This window comes from Pinus tabuliformis, chromosome 2_2 (genome assembly GCF_031772625.1).
Source record: "Pinus tabuliformis cultivar Carrire ecotype Pingquan chromosome 2_2, CPIR1, whole genome shotgun sequence".
Lineage (NCBI taxonomy): Eukaryota > Viridiplantae > Streptophyta > Pinopsida > Pinales > Pinaceae > Pinus > Pinus tabuliformis.
Window position 1 is genome coordinate 870,004,305 of NC_142300.1, and position 6,200 is coordinate 870,010,504.

Genomic DNA, 6,200 nt, shown 5'->3' on the forward strand with positions numbered 1-6,200 from the left:
GTTCTACCCACTAAATGAGTTACGGCTCAATGCACATAATACTTAAATTATTCATCGATGCATAACACAAATGACACACAGCTTCAATGCTACATTCTTTGAAGCCCGATAACATTTAATGGATACAATGTACACTCAATGGAATTCAACCAACTCACGAACAAATTGAAACTTTTCACAAAGGATATGAATTGATGCATAGAGAATGAGGACTAAGCATGTACACTGTCTAGAATCAAAATCAATTTTAGTTATCCCCATCTCAGTCGCATATAGTGGAAACAGATAGATTTCTTGACATAGGCCAAATTAGTGGAGCATTATGAGGTAATGGAAAACCCGAGAAATGAAAGGATTGAGTGTATGCCAGGATTGATAATTATTGCAAGTTCTTAGGTGAATTGATATGTCATCATTGGCATTTCTCAGAGCTACTACAAAATTAGGCAAAATTCAAAGCTAAAATATAGCTGACAGGTCATGCAGAACTGATGGCAGAACTAACATGCAAAGAGAGAGGTGATAAAACTAGTGGCTCAAGTATAGGCAGGGCATGAGGACACCCTCTCTGAAACCATGTTAAAGACACAAAAATAATGGAAAACAGATTAGGATAAGCATGAAATTAAATTTATTCACAAATATTTACATATTTATACATTTCCTTGTGACCCTTGGTGTTCATATACCAAGTGATCTCTTGGAATCCAGTGACCATTCACATGCCACACCAACCCTTAGCAGATTCAGTGTCCAACCAAATATAAAGGGGTGGTTGTAAGTGGTAGGTTTTAAATCAAATTCCAAACATATTTCCTAGTGGTCAAAGCCTATGCTTGTTAGAATAGTAGCTTTGGCATAAATCCCATTGATAGTATTGAGGTTAGCCACCTGAAGTTAGTGAAGAATATCTATGAACTATTGCAACTTGAGATAGATTCTCCTTACCCCTCCCTTATTTTCCTCTAAATATTTAATGAGGTTAAATTATATGTCGATGACCCAAAGGTCGTCTTGATGGAGATATCAAATTGTTCTAATTTCTGACAAAAAATATGATTTTTCCATGGGAATATGAAGGTTGTAAAAAACCATCAGGAACCCAGACTCATTTTCTCCTACATAATGAAATCATACTAATAGAATGCATATTTAAATTCTATTTATATAGGGTTCCAAAGAATAATGAGACCCATGGCACTCCCTTTGGAATCCAAAATGATCGCTTCACATCCTTTCCAACATCTATCAACAATTGTCTAAACCTTTTCACTTCAGACTTGTGTTTCTTGTAACATAACTATATATGGGACTTCCATTTTTATTATGTCTCTAAGATGTACTTTCTTACCTTGGCTATTGAGGTCATGGAAATTCCAGGAAATAATATTCATTGACTAGAGTATTTGGAGGAGTAAAACACCTCCAACACAACCAACCTACTTGTATTCACTAAATGTTCCCCAAATATCTAGGTTGAAGCTTTGGTAGTCCATCTACCCTTTCTCTTACATTCCTTATGGATTTGGGCTTTTCCTTTGCTACTTTTTGTGTGTACTCCCAAACCCTTAGTTGTCGATCTGGGATCCCCATCTACTTTCATTGTATGACTCTTCAATCTAAGATAAATTTGGTGATATTGTGATTTCTGATGCTCTAAAATGGTACTTGGGTACTATTTTTACTTTCCTTAAGTAGATTTACCAAGATTTGTCCATCATTTTTCAATATCTCAGTATCCTTCTATGCATCCATTCCTACCACATCTGACATGGGTGTCTCTTCTTGATTTGGGATTTCCAGTGAAGTTTCTACGGTTGTCCTTTTTGGAGAGGATTTGGCCTAAGGTTCCTCCACATTAGAGTCCCAATTCATCAAATCTGGAGGGAGATCAATATCTACATCCAAATTTGTAAGTGCCACATACTTATTTTCAGCTAGGATAATATTGGCCTTCGATTGAATGGATTGGTTTTGGGGGTTTCTCTTTGACCCCTCCATCATTTTGACCCCTCTATGCTCCTAGCTTTCTTGATTTATTTTGACTCCAGAGCCCTTCGATTGTGATCGCCATAGGAAGAGTTGTTGAACCCTATCATATTCCTCTTTCAGCATGGAGTCCACTCCTTTGGTTGTCCCCTGTTCCAGAAATTTCTCTAGATCTAGATGTTCCCTTTCTAGAATCTCCTGCAGTTCATGGTCCTCCGTTCCTGCCTCACTAGGAGTCATCTCATGGTCCCTAATTATCTCCATAATTCTTGGCAGATCATCCTTTCCTTCTCAATGATGATGTTCGTCGTTTCTTGGTTTGTTTCTTTGTTTCCATCTTCTTCTTCTAGGATCTTAAAGCTATTGTGGCTCGATTGCCTTTCCTCATTGATCTTCTTTTGTGGCCACTTCCCGCCTTTCCCTTTCCCCCAACCTTTGTGAAACCCTTGGGATTTTTATCTGCAGTGGTTTTCACATTTCTCTCCATATTGTTTGTTGGGAAGTCTCGGATAGATGCCCATGTTCATGGCATTTGCGGCACCTAAATGGGATGTGCTCATATTCCACTGTCTGCACCCATTCTTCATCATATACTTCAAAAATTATCGCGTCCGGAAGTGCTCCCGATAGATCCATTTCCACACATATCCTAGTGAAGGAGGTGTATTTTCTTTTTAGAGTAGCATCTGAGATCTTTAGAAAATGCCCCATTTTGTTGCCTATTATTTTCAGAGATTTCGGTAGCCAATAATCCAGAGGAAGGGAGTATAGTCTAATCCATACTGGTACCAATGTGAATGTCTCGCGTTCTGGGACAAAGTTCATCATCCATGGCTGCATGTAGAGGCCTGCAGCAGTGTAGAAGTATGGTCCTCCTTCGAACACTTTATCTTTATCCTCTAGGCTTATGAACACAACTGTGAAGAAGCCCTTCGAACCCAGATGCAGGTTTGTTTCCCCCTTCGGTTTCCAGTGGCTCCTGATCCATACGTGCGGCACCCTCTCTGTTGGCCATATCCCCATGAATTTACATATAACCGCATATTCTGCCATATGATCCCTATGCGCTTGCAGCGCTGGGTCACTCAAGATGACCCTGGAAATGGTATTTGACTTGGGTTTGCATACCCCAGTTGTCCTTGTAGAAGTAGTATTTTGACTGCTACCCCCTTTCTCCTTCTCCTTACTTGCTTCCTGCTGATCCCCCTCCTATTCATGAGGTCTCTTTCTTCCCAATATTTCCGTGTTACTTGCCTCTGTTGCCTTCTCCAGAGGTTTCTTGAAACGCTGCTTTCCAACGTCCTTGCTTCTATCCATGACTACTTGACTGTAGGAGGGAGCAACACTCCCCCCTGCGCGTCCCGCCATGGTATCCAACCTCAAAAACCCTAACTCCAACCCTAGATCAAGTTGCAGAGCGGATCAATTTCTATTACGTATCTGAATATATATATATATATATATATAAATGAAAATTATCATAAATATAATTAATTTTAAATATAATTAATTATTTAATATTCCAAATACTTAATTTACAAAATATATGAATAAAATTACTTTGAAATTGAAATACAATTTAAATTCACATTCACATGACTTTAAACTAAGTCCCTTTTACTTTTATAAAAACTAGTCAAAATAATCAAAACATTCACTAAAATTTTAATTCATTTTGCAATCATCCATAATTTTAAATAAAACCAATAAAACTTGACAATTTAGTCACTTGCCACAATTTAAAATAATTAGGACCCAAAAAACCAAAAAAAAAAAAAAACAAAGAAGAACATGGTCAACAAACAAAGTAAAAAAAATCATATAAAATGTACTATAAACCAAAGTTTAAATACACTGCAAAGATGTATTTTAAATATAAATTTATAAAACTTAATGTTATATATATCTATATCTATATATATATATATATATATATATATATAGATATAGATATATATATATATATATATATATAGATAAACTTAATATTTTAGAATCCACTGTATAAAATTGTAATTTAAATAAATAATTTTCAAATTTAAAACAAAATTGATTTAGGATGCTTCCATGCAATATTGTAGATGGAGTCGATTTGGTCAGGGACCATCAATAGTCAAGAGTGTCTAGAGAGACCATTCAAACGTCAAGTCTGACTTTCGACCTCATAACTGGATCCATTTTTCAACTTGCTTTCAGTAGGGACCACGGAAGAAATATGTACATATAGTTGGGCGTGTTTAGAAGGAGGCCAATTGGTCGCGGAATGTCATAGCACCATCTAAAAGACAATGCCAACCTTTGATCTCATAGTTAGCCCGAACACTGACTTTCTTCTAGCAGGGCCCACAAAAGAAACATATATGTATAATTGGCCTCTTTATAATTTATTATTTTGTATTTTTCATATAAAATATTATTTGATAAAATTAATTTAATTTTTTTATCAATAATTTTTTTTTGAATAATTTACTTTTAAGATAAAATGTTTAAAATATGGGAACATGTTGTCCCTTCTTTAAAGAAAAAAATAAGTATTGAAGCTGTATCTGAATTGGTCGGGGAGTGTCAGTAGTTGAGAGTGTCTAGGGAGACCATTCAAACCACAATGTTGACCTCCGACTTACTTTCAGTAGGAGCCACAAAATAAATATGTGTGAATAGTTATCAGTAACCTCATAGTCAGTCTGACCTCCAACTTGCTTCTATGAAGGCCCACAAAACAAACATATATGTCTATAATTTACTATTTTATTTTTTCACATAACATATTATTTAATAAATGTAATTTAAAATACTTTACTCTTTTATCAATAAAGAAATAAATTCAACAAATTATTTTTGTAAGACATTTAAGATTTAATTTATAACATATCAACTCATGATAAACTTGATCATAGACCTCATTTAAGTCATTTATAAGAAATAGTAATAATGACAACAATGAACCTAGATTCTGAGCCGAATAGCTCGGGTGTGTCAGTAGTCGAGAGTGTCTAGAGAGACCATTCAAATGACAATTCCAACCTCTGACTTCCTTTCAGTAGGAGCCACCAAAGAAGTAATGTGTATAGTTATGCGTGTTTACAATATGCATGTTTACAATGGCCACCTCCAACCTCATAGTCGGCCCACCCTCTGACTTGCTTCTACAAAGGCCCACAAAACAAACATATGCGTCTATAATTTATTATTTTGTTTTCCCACATAACATATTATTTAATAAATGTCATTTAAAATACATTATTCTTTTATCAACAAAGAAATAAATTCAAAAAAATATTTTTATAAGACATTTATTTAAAACAATTTTACAAAAAGATTATTATTCTTTCTATCTAAAAGTTTAAGATAACAAATCCAAAAACTACATACAAATTAAAACAAAATTAGGATTAAAATGCTTAAAATATACAAACATGTCATACCTCGTCTAAAGAATAAAACAATCTGAATATGGTTCATGAAGTACAAAAGTCGAAAACAACAAACTTAAATGTCATTTGCAACTTCAAGACCGCTCGAAGCTCAGACTTTGCTAAGATGGCTCAAAGCTCAGCCTTTTCCAAGATGGCTCAGAGCTCGACCTTTTCCTTATGATTCTTCCCCAAAGAGATGTTGACTCGACCATGAAGTCGGTCCCAACCTCAACTATGTGTTTCCTCTGACTCCAAAGAAACCCAAAAAACAGAAATGTGGACAAATGCCCCTATTCTAAATTTGATTTTTTTAAACATGCTCTCACAACCTTGGGTCAAACATGTTCCTCTATGCATAAAAATTAGGAAGAATGTACATTAGAAACTCCCACCATTGGAAACTTAGAATACTGGTAACATTGGTCGCAAAAGTTCTCGAATACCGTTGAAACTTGAATTTTTCCATCAATTCTTTTATGTTTTTATTTTTCTAGATGGAAACTATTTGAGACTCTTAAAATATAACTTTCATTCCAATAAATTTACTATTTTGAAAAAAAAATAATAAAAGCAATGTTCCCTATGACAATGAACTGAACGTAAAAGGATACATGAGTATGCTAAAATGGAAACATGCGTCAACTTCTGACATCGCAATGTGTCGCGCTCGACTGTGGTCGAAGTTATTTTCTTCCTGAGCTAGATGTTTATGTCAATAGAACTTTGACCCCCCAACTATCTAAAATAAAACGATGTGTAGTCGGAGTTGCCACCTTGCTCACGATCCTTCTGAAA